Genomic DNA, 11,070 nt, shown 5'->3' with positions numbered 1-11,070 from the left:
TTACTGTTGAATTTGTTTTTAATTTCCAACGCCATATAGCCTGGTGGAAGGAGTGTGATTGATAAGGGGGGCGGGGCGCCAACAGCATAGCAGGAATCCCAGCTCCCCGCAGTCCTGCCTTTGAGAGATGTCTGTTTAAATCAACTAAAATTTACAGAATCCAACAAGCCAACAGTAACTTTCATGTTTCTCTTGTAACTGTGGTACACAGAACTTTTAAAAAATTGTTGACACTATTACAGATGTCCCCATGCCCCCCACTTTGCCCTCTTCCAGCTAGCCTCGTCCGCCCCCCCCCCCACCACTTCACCACATTGCTGTGTGTGTCCCTGGGCTGTGCATACATGCATATATGTCCTTTGGCTGGTCTCTCCCAGTCCCCCCACCCCCTCCCCTCTGAGATCTGTCAGCCTGTTCCATACATCCATACCTCTGATTTTATTTTGTTTGTCAGTTTGTTTTGTTCATTAGGTTCCACATATGAGTGAGACCATATGGTATTTGTCTTTCTCTGACTGGCTTATTTCGCTTAGCATCATAATCTCTGGGTCCATTGATGCTGTCACAAAGGGTAAGAGTTTCCTTTTTACAGCTGCATAGTATTCCATTGTGTAAATATACCACAGCTTTTTTATCCATTCACCTGCTGATGGGCACTGGGGCTGTTTCCAGATCTTGGCTATTGTAAATGATGCTGCTATGAACATAGGGGTCCATATATTCTTTCTCACTGGAGCTTCAGGATTCTTAGGATATATTGCCAGAAGTGGGATCGCTGGGTCAAATGGCCATTCTGTTTTCAGGGTTTTGTTTTGTTTTGTTATACAGAGAGGGGGGAAGAGAGGGAGAAAGAAAGGGAGAGAAACATCGTACATGCAGCAATTGAGGACACAGTCTGCAACCCAGGCATGTGCCCTAACCAGGAATCACACCAGCTACCATTCCATTTGCAGGGCAACACCCAGTACAGCTAGGGCTCTATTGTCAGATTTTTGCAGAAACCACATTCTGTTTTCCTCAGTGGCTGCACCAGTCTGCATTCCCACCAACAGTGCACTAGGGCTCCCTTTTCTCCACATCCTCACCAACACTTGTTGTTTGTTGATTTATTGATGGCAGCCATTCTGACAGGTGAGAGGTGATAACTCATTGTTGTTTTAATTTGCATTTCTCTGGTGATGACATTGAGGATTTTTTCATATGTCTATTGGCCATCTGTATGTGCTCTTTGGAGCAGTATCTACTCAGGTCCTTTGCCCATTTTTTAATTGTGTTGTTTGTCTTCCTGGTATTTAGTTGTATCAGTTCTTTCTATGTTTTGGAAATTAACCCCTTTGTTGCGCGTGGGTCACCAACCAGCAGTGACCACGGAACGCTGTGGATGGCTCGACGATAAACACGCGAGAAAAAACATGCACAGAGACAAACTAGTTTCTGTGGAGAAGTAGGGACGAAATGGCCACCCCTTCTAGTGAGGAGCGCGCCGATTTACAGTCCATACCTGCTTTTATTGGGCTCATGCTACATAATAACTCAGGTAAAGTACAATACTCATTAGCGGGAAGTAAGGAACTATAGAAAACAAAGAACTCTGCCCGTCTATTGAGTTGGGGGTCAAAGAGCTGTAAGGCTGAGGAACAAACTAGCTTCCTCCTAAGACCCTTCTCATTCAACTGAGAGCATTCTTGAACAAAGAAGGTTTCACAGTAATTTACATGTTCTTTCTTAGGCCTGATCACCCCGGGAAATCCGCACTTCCCAGTACCGAGCTGTACTACCCCGTCATTGTTTCAGGCTTAGGTGGAGCGCGGGAACTAAGGCCACCGAGAGATAAGGAGATTTTCTCCCAGACGCTGAGAACTCAGGCTATGTCAAAGCCGAGGAGCGAGGGTCCATCACCCCCTTTTGCTGCAGCCCCCCAAGTCCTTCTTTTGGGGGGCCTCCCAAAGTGATCGTGCCTGGCTTGGGTTGTTCCCCCGTGGGGAATCTTACCCGTCTTTGGCTAACCGACCAAGCTTTTTGGGGTTCAGCAGCAGAAGCAGCATTCCTGCCAGGGAGATAAGTTTTTGTCTCCTTGCTGGCTTACGGTTCCAAGGGCGTTCCCTTAGCCTTAGCTAGGCGGGGGTTTCAGCTTCTGATACCAGTCAGGGCGGTTCCCAACACCCCTTATCAGATGTATCACTGGCAAATATGTTCTTCCATAAGGTGGGTTCCCTTTTCACTTTGCTGATGGTTTCTCTTGCTGTGCAGAACTGTTTAGTTTGAGGTCATCCCACTGTTATTTTTCCTGTTTCCTTTCCCTAGGAGACACCTCAGGAAAAAAATATTGCTATGAGCAATGTCCAAGATTTTGTTGCCTATGTTTTTGTCTAGGATTTTTATGGTTTTGGGGATTTACATTTAAGTCTTTCATCCATTTTGAGTTTATTCTTGTGTATAGTGTAAGTTGGTGGTCTATTTTCTTTTTTTTTTCTTTTTTCTTTTTTCATGTACTGGTCTAATTTCCCCAACACCACTCACTGAAGATACCGTTTTTGGGAGAACATGTGTTTTCAGTTCCCTTGGTTGTGATATTTGCGGGCCATGTGGTAACTGTATGTTTAACCTTCTGAGGGACCGTCAAACTATTTTCCAAAGAGGCTGTATCATTTTATATTCCCTCTAGCAAACTCTGAGGGTTCCAATTTTCCCACAGTCCTCATAATTATCTGTTTGGGTATGGCCCCCCTATTAGGTGAAAGTCACCACATCGAGGTTTTGAATTTTAAGTTCCCTAATGGCCAATGATATTGAGCATCTTCTCATGTTAGCCATTGGCACATCCTCTTTGGAGAAATGTCTACTCTAATCTTTTGTCTATTTTTTAGTTAGATTATTTTTTAATGTTGAGCTGCAAAAAGGGCTTTAAACTAAAAATGTAGATAATTAAAAAATAACTTTGAAGAAGAAAATAAGTGAAATGGTATGAGGTCCTTGCAGTGTTTGGGAGTGTGAGTAGAAGGGCGGGTGGACGCTCAGCAGGAGCCCCGAAGGCAGCACTGACGTTTCCCGGGTGGGCGTGTCCAGAAAAACCCCGCCCATGCGGCGGGATTCGGAGGGCAGCAGTCTCTCCGTGGAAAGCCTTCTTTAAGGGGGGATCCAGGCTTCCTGGGTCGGAAGTTCGTTTTATGTGCCAGTACAGCTGGGCTACCGTACCTAGTTATTTACTCAAACGCTAATCTAAGTGTTGCTGTGGAGGTATTTTGTAGATGTGGTTAATTAACTTCTACAATCAGTTGACTTTAAGTGTAGGAGATTATCCTTGATAATCGTTTTATTAGTTGAAGGGCCTTAAGAGCAAAACTGAGATTTCCCTGAAGACGACTCTAGAGCAGGGGTGTCGAATGCATTTTCACCGGGGGCCACATCAGCCTCCAGGTTGCCTTCAAAGGGCCAAATGGAATTCCAACTCCTTAACAGTTAAGGAGTAGTTACATTTATACAGTTCTAAAATTATTGTGGCCCTTTGAAGGCAACTGCGAGGCTGGCGTGGCCCCCGGTGAAAATGAGTTTGACACCCCTGCTCTACAGTGTGGGGCCTGGAGTCTCCGTCCCTGCCTGAGAACGGTTAGCCTGCTGGCCGGCCCTACAGATTTCAGACCAGCCAGCCCCCACAACTGTATAAGCCAATTCCTCAGATAAACCTCTCTACATATACATTTGCTCTGTCTCCCTGGAGAGCACTGACTAACACAGGAAGGAAGAAGATGTCTTCTTGCCATGCATCTCCCATTTGAATCTGTCGGAAGCACCAGATTTGGAAATGGAGGAGGAGAACCTGGCAACCAAGGAGAGGGTGGGAGGTGAGGGGCACTGAGGAGACTGTGGAGCCGGGGTGAGGGGGGGAGTGCAAACAGTCCCTGAAAAAATCCTCCAACTGGATCACCAGATGCATAAGGATCCATTTCTAGAAAGTCAAGTCTAATCACTGTTTCTATTGTTCTTCATGTCTGCCATCTCCTGTCTTGAGATGAGGAGGTATCTTTCAGCCTCCTGTGCTCTTGTTCAATGACTATGACCTTTTAATTTGAGAGAAATAATTTGGTTTTGAGAAGATGCTTTTTAGCTCTGCTTGTAACTGTGCTTTTCAGCTTTCCTTCAAGGACTTCGGCTTGCTCCCTGAAGGTCTTCAACTCTTCGTTCGTGTGCTCATCACCTGCTTCCACACTTTCCTCCTCTTACTCCAGGGAATAATGGACAGATAATTTCTTAAGAGACTCCATTTCTTTCTCTTGACAAAGTTTAGTTACTTCATTTCCTTTCCCCTGAAGAGCTTGATCTGCACTTTTTCAGCCAAGGTTTGCCCAGCCTGAAGACTTTTAATATGATCTGTCATGTGGGCTTTTCTGTCTTTTAAAAATATTTATATATATATATATATAATATTTTAAAGATTTTATTTATTTACTTTTAGGGAAGGGAGGGAGAAAGAGAGGGAGAGAAACAGCAATGTGTGAGAGATACATCCATTGGTTGCCTCTTACATGCCCCCAGTCGGGGACCTGGCCTACAACCCAGGCATGTGCCCTTACTGGGAATTGAACCAGCAACCTTTCAGTTCGCAGGCTGGTGCTCAATCTACTGAGCCACACCAGCCAGGGCTTCTGTTTTCTCTTTTAGCAATGTTGATGTAGTATTGATTTCTTTCTCCATCCTGGATGTTTAATTGCACACTGGGCTTTTCAACATCAGTTAGTTCTCTGCTGGCTCCTCTTGTTTGGTCATAAACATTGTCTCCACCTGCCTATTCCAAGTTCTATCCATGTTTTCTTCTCCATGGGAAGCTTTCACCTTCAGCGAATATTTCTCCAGACACTTGGTCCAGACTCTTCACACATGCCCTGGAGAGCTGTAGGAGGCTTTCATTGCCCATATTGTTTTAAGTTTGCATTTGCTTTTTCTACTTGCATCTTTCTGGTTTTCGTTTCTGCTACAACAGACAGGTTCTTTCTCACATTATAAGAGATTGGCTTATCTTAATCTGAATATTGAGGTTTTTCTTTTCCTAGCTGGTTTGCTATTAAGCATCAGATGTACCAGATCATGGTGTTAGGTGTATGGAGGGCATCAGGCACTTCTGGCACTCCTTTCATTTCAGGGTGAAACTGACAAGAGCTTTAATTGTATCAGAATGAGTGCTGAATTGCTAAGGGTGTGTTTGACATTTAGTGCATAATTTTTTTTTCATTCACTAAAAAATCCTGCCTAAAACCAAGAGAACTGTTAACACACATACTGTCTTGGCAAATGTGACTATTTCCCACTGATGCCTGGGGGACGGGGACTGGTCTCCATCGTCAGACTCATCTGCACAGAATTCTGCAGCGCCTCCCAGGTCCGCCAACGGTGCAGATCCCTAGCAGGCAGAAGCCCCTCCGTGGTGCCCAGGCTGCACAGAACCCCCTCTGTTGTCACCAAGTCCTGCTGGGCTCAATATGTCCTAGAGAGGACACTGAGCAAGTTTCTTCCCGGAACCAAGCCCGCATCTGGCAGCCGGGCGGACCATGAGCGAGAGGGTTGAGAGGGAACGGGCCTGACACGCCAGCCCCGTAGCAGATGCCCTGAGACCCTCCGTCTTGTCCAGGGCTCTGTCTTTTCTCTACTCAAACCTCTCTTTTGCGGCCCTGGAGGCCTCAGCGCCTGCCCTTCCCTCTGCCTGGAAAGCGCTTCCTCTTGCTGCCCTCCAGAGCCAACGCAAACTCTGTAGCCACTGGACTTCACCCTCCCTGTGCGCCCAGTGCCCGAGCAGGGCCTGGCACAGATTAGGTCCTCAGCGCTCCGAGAACGTTCGAGGAGATAACGAATGAATGAGTGAACAGATGAATGAGGGGAAAGCCTGCAGATGAACTCGTAAGGCTGCCTCAGCAGCTGGTTCCCTTAGGAGAGCAGAAAACTCCGTTCAGGGCCCCGTGCAGGGCGGTGGAGAGAAGGGGAGGCGGTGGCAGCCCTGCCGGGACTCCTCATTCCCCCTGCCGCTCCCACCCCACCACCGCACCCGGAGACCAGAACAAGTTACCCAACCTTTCTGAGTGTCCTTCTCATCCCTCACCTGAGGTTGTGAGGGTTAGCACCAGGGTGGAAGTGGAGCTTGGCAGGTAAGTGAACTTTTTTATTCCATTGCCCAAGGCATTAGCAACTCCTTCCAGGAACTGAGCATTCCACCCAGGTTTAGCAAGAGCATGAAGATAAGAAGATAAAATACCTGTTATAAATTCAAGAAAAGGAGATAAAACATTTTTACTGTTAAAAAATTATATGCTCAGTAAACAGAACAGGCTAATAAAACCTATTAGAATTAATAAGAGAATTGAGCAACATGACTGCATATAAGGTAAACATAAAAAGCAAGACTGTGATTTTTAAAGAAAACTTTAGATTGAGATACAAAAGCAGCTGCAGACAGTCAGCTCCCCTTTCTGGCGAGCTGGCCCCTGGGGGCCTGGCCGGTGTTGCCTCTGCTCAGGCCTTTTCTCCTCAGCAGGAGCACTCGCTGCCCGAAAGGTGGAGCAAAGCGTCACTCCATTCTTCTACTCTCAGAATGAATACCTGCGAACAAAACTGGGGGTCGACTCACATCATAGCAACCAGAAGTATGAAATACTTGAGAATGCACTTAACAAGAAAGGTGTAAAACCTATAAAGAGAAAAACCACAACATCTTATTGAAAGATACAAAACAAGACTTGTGTGAATGAGAAGACATGTTGTGTTCTCGGATAGAAAGATACAACTCCATAAAAGTGTCAATTCTATAATGACTGTATAAGTTTACTTTAATTCCAGCTAGAATGCTAACAAATTTCCTCCACCTCCTTCTTTTTTAGGAATTGACAGAGAAAGTATGAAAAATAAGAACAGGGAGGAGATTTGCGCCCCAGAAATCAGAGTAGACTAGAAAGCTGCCACGGGCAGACACTACGGGTTTAGCTCCGACACTCATCCCCTCCTCATCTTCGGTGAACCCCAGACTCCAGTCTGGACACAGAGCCACATGAAGCAAAGCCCACATCTCCTAGCCCATCGTCCAGCCTAGCGCGGTCAGGTGAGTGCATTCTAGCAAATGAGACACAAGCAGGAGTATCCTGTGCACCTTTAGAAGGAAGTTTCCTTAGAGGAAGGGGATGTGTCTTTCTTTATTCCTTTCACATTCTGTTGGTGGGAAGGCTGTCACGACGGCTGGAGCTTGAGCAGCCACCTTGGACCGTGAGAGAAGAGCCCTGTGTTGAGGGTGTTGGAACCAGAGTGGGGGAGCCTGGGCCCTGAAAGTGTGTGGAGTCAAACCAGCTCTCTGTACTTCATTTAGATGAAAGAGAAACAATCTTTTATTTAGTTTAAGCCACTATTGCTTTAATTTTTCTGTCACTCACAAGTAGAAATAACCCTAACTGATGCTGACTTTGGTTCCTGGACACAGGACACAGGGCACTGCCAGTGACGGACCCACATGCTTCATCAACAGGTGCAGTTGAGGTGCAAATGGGAAGGACTCGGGCGCTGCACACTGGGAACTTGTGACTCTTCTTGTACGGAATTGAAACATTTGATCAAAACCTCGTGTGTTGGTTGGAGTGTCATCCCACGCACCAAAAGGTTGCAGGTTCGGTTCTTGGTCAGGGTACATACTCAGGATGTGGGTTTGATCCCCAGCAGGGGTGTGTGTACAGGAGGCTGTCAATCAATTTGTTTGCTTCCTGCAAAGCAAAAAGTTGCCAGTTTAATTTCCAGCCAGGGCACATGCCTAGGTTGCAGCTTCAGTACCCATTTGGGGAGTGTACGAGAGGCACCTGATCTATGTTTCTCTCTCTCTTTCTTCCTCCTTTCCCCTCTCTCTATTAATAGTAGTAGTAGTAGTAGTGGTGGTGGTAATATCAGCCCTGGCTGGTATAGCTCAGTGGATTGAGTGCTGGCCTGGGGACCAAAAGGTCACCAGTACAATTCCCAGTCAGATCACATGCCTGGGTTGCAGGTCAGGTCCCCAGTAGGGGGCATGCTAGAGGCAACCACACATTGATGTTTCTCTCTTTCTCCTTACCCCCTCTCTAAAAATAAATAAATAAAATATTTTAAAAAAGAAAAGAAAATCAATTAACATATCCTGGGGTGAGGATAAAAAAACTAAACAGACCTGTGTGTTAAAAAAAAACTTTGTGTGTGTGTTAGTTACCTATGTGGCAGACCACCCCAGACTTGCTGGGTTAGAACAACAAGCATTTATTGCCTCTCCCAGTTCTTTTGGTTGACTGTGATCAGCTGGGTGGTTTTTCTGCCAGTCTCACAGGGTGTCTGATGAGGTTTCAGTCCAATGGCGGCTGGGGATGGAATCTCCAAGATGACTTCACATGTGTGTGTGACCGCTTGGTGGGATGGCTGGAGGGGCTGTAACCTTTATGTCCATGTGGCTTAGTGTGGGCTTCTTTACACACCAGCTGGGCCCCAAATATACAAAAATGAAAAAAAATTTCCAGAGCTCCTTAAGGCTTTAAAGTGAGTCACAGGACCCTCCCCCCACCACCACCGCCACCCAGACCAAAAGGGAGGGCTCTGCACAGGGCTCTGAACACGGGGAGATACTTCACCGGAGGCTGTCTGCAGACAGGAGCTATCTCACCCTGGGGACATATCACAGACTGACTGAGGTTGTAGCAATACTGTGTGGCAACATAGAAAGGTAGGGAAATTTCAAATAGTGGTTTCTGGTTCCTTCTTGCTACTTTTTGCAAAGTCTGTACTAGAGGAAAACAGAGAGACTCAAACTAGAGCTAGCTACTCTGCACGACTTTGCTAAGGGAGGAACTCTTTGCTGTAACCTGGAATCTGGGTTGACTGAGCACCCTGTAATTTTGAGTTTTGCAGAGTTTAAAAAGCCAGTTGCTCCCACACTGGAGCACTTCTAAGTGGTCATGCAAAGTGGCGGCTGTGAGAGGTGTTTCAGATAGCCTGGGGGAGCCACCGTCCAGGTGGGGAGCAACCTAGAAGGAGGAAATCAGTCTTTAGGTTGAAGACCAGTCTAGATAAGATCTTGGGATGTGGTCCATCACACTGCAGCTGACCAGAACCAAAGAGATCAAAGGCCACTAAATCTGTGAAGGGACTGTGTCATCAGTGTAACCCCAAACCCTGTCTGTAAAAACCTGTCATTGCTCAGCCCTCAAAACACTCCCTGGGACCTTGACCCTGAACCAGAAGGAAGTGGCCTTGGATGACTTCCTCCTGAAGGTCCCTATGGCCAGAGTACGGCTCTGAATCACAGGAGATCGTCCCAGCAGTGATCAAGGGTGTTTGGGCCCAGTGGAGTCTGGAAACAGGACCATCCTCTTCGAGCAAGCCTCCAGAGTTCTGGGCGCGGGGACCAAGAGGGATATGCCAAAAACCCTTTTAGGAAAAAGAGATGGCACCCTTTTGTGCCCCAGCTGGATTAAGCCGGTTCTGTGTGGCGACGGGACTCCCAAGAGAAGTTCTGCTTGTGAGTAATCAATACTGCCCAGTAAGGTATAACTTCTGTTGGTGAGTGATCAACTGTTGTTAACTTAATAATGCATTTACTCCCCGGTCAGGGCACATATAAGAATCAACCAATGCGTGCATAATTAAATGAAACAACAGATCAGCGTTTCCCTGTTTCTCATCAATAAAAATAAAACTTTAAAAATAAATAACGTTACTTTTAGAAAGAGAATGTATTTAGTTGGTGACCAAGACTCACCCATTGGCTATATGTGTAGGTGAGTCTATGAAATGGAAAGATCCATTTTTATATCTGTGTGCTGGTGCTCAGGAGACCACAAGGGGCCCTCAGCGGGCTAGGCCCACCCTGGAGGGTCGGGGCGCCACGGAGCAGGGCACACCACCACCCTCCCCGGGGCCGATGGGGCAGCCCCAAGACAGCACCCATTTTAGCGACACAGGATTAAAAAGGAAACCACTAGTATTGAAATTTAACTGTCAAGATATAAAAAGACACTTGCAATATAGTAAAGTATGTGCTTCTTTATTAACACATTCAATGACATAATCTAGAAGCAGGTTTAATAGCTCTTAATTGTGAGTGAGTGATGAAGGTAAGTGACGAAGATCTGGAACAACTCATAATGTTGTGTAAAAATATCTGATTCTTGTTAGCGACAAGGTCACTGTCACTGCTACTGCAGTTTGGTTGCCTACACTCACAGCTGAAGGAAATACTAAATTCCATTAAAGGTTAATGAACATAAAGATGTAGTTTTTTCCCATCCAAGTTTACAGACCTCATGAACTATATGGGTCTGTGCATCCCAGATTAAAATACCCTTTTCTAGAAGGGGTATGTACAAGTACTATGGCATTTGCTCCCAGTTGTTAAAGTGATCCTAGCCCTGGCCGATGTGGCTCAGTTGGTTGGAACGTCGTCCCACAAGGTAGGTGGCAGCTTACAATTACTGTGAGGGCACAGAAGCTGGGTTGCAGGTTCTCATCCCGGTCCAGGCCCATACCATCCCTGCTCTGGCCCGTATGGAAGGCAACCAAATGATGCTTCCCTCTCACTTGGATGTTTCTCTCTCTCCCTTCTCTCTCTAAAAACAAAGAAAAAAAATGTCCTTGGGTGAAGAGAAAGTGACCCTAGTCTCCTGGGCTCTTACAGTTGAACACTTACGGGGTCTGACATAAATAACACCCCTTTTTTATTACAAAATCTTTTGTTACAAAATCATTAGCATGTAATTCTGTAACATAACTATCACAGTTAAGCACACAAATATGACATTTTAGGTGAAATGTTCAAATTAAAACTATAAATTATCACACCCATATTATTTTCCTACCACTCACACTCAAGCAGGCCTTACTTCTGCTGGACCCTGTATTTAAAGAATGGCATTTTAAAAACACATTGAGTTATTTGCCTTCATCAGAGCACCCGCAGATCTCCATCTGGCCCATCTGCTTGTGATCAGGCTAAAAACATTTCAAATTGTTTCCGGTTGAAGCCAAATCCCTACAGTTGACAAAGTGCATGACTTCCCTCTTGTGGCCACATTTAGTTACTGCACCCAA

Source organism: Phyllostomus hastatus, unplaced genomic scaffold (genome assembly GCF_019186645.2).
Source record: "Phyllostomus hastatus isolate PE091 unplaced genomic scaffold, TTU_PhHast_1.1 phas_scaffold_317, whole genome shotgun sequence".
Lineage (NCBI taxonomy): Eukaryota > Metazoa > Chordata > Mammalia > Chiroptera > Phyllostomidae > Phyllostomus > Phyllostomus hastatus.
This window is presented reverse-complemented; position numbering follows the sequence as displayed.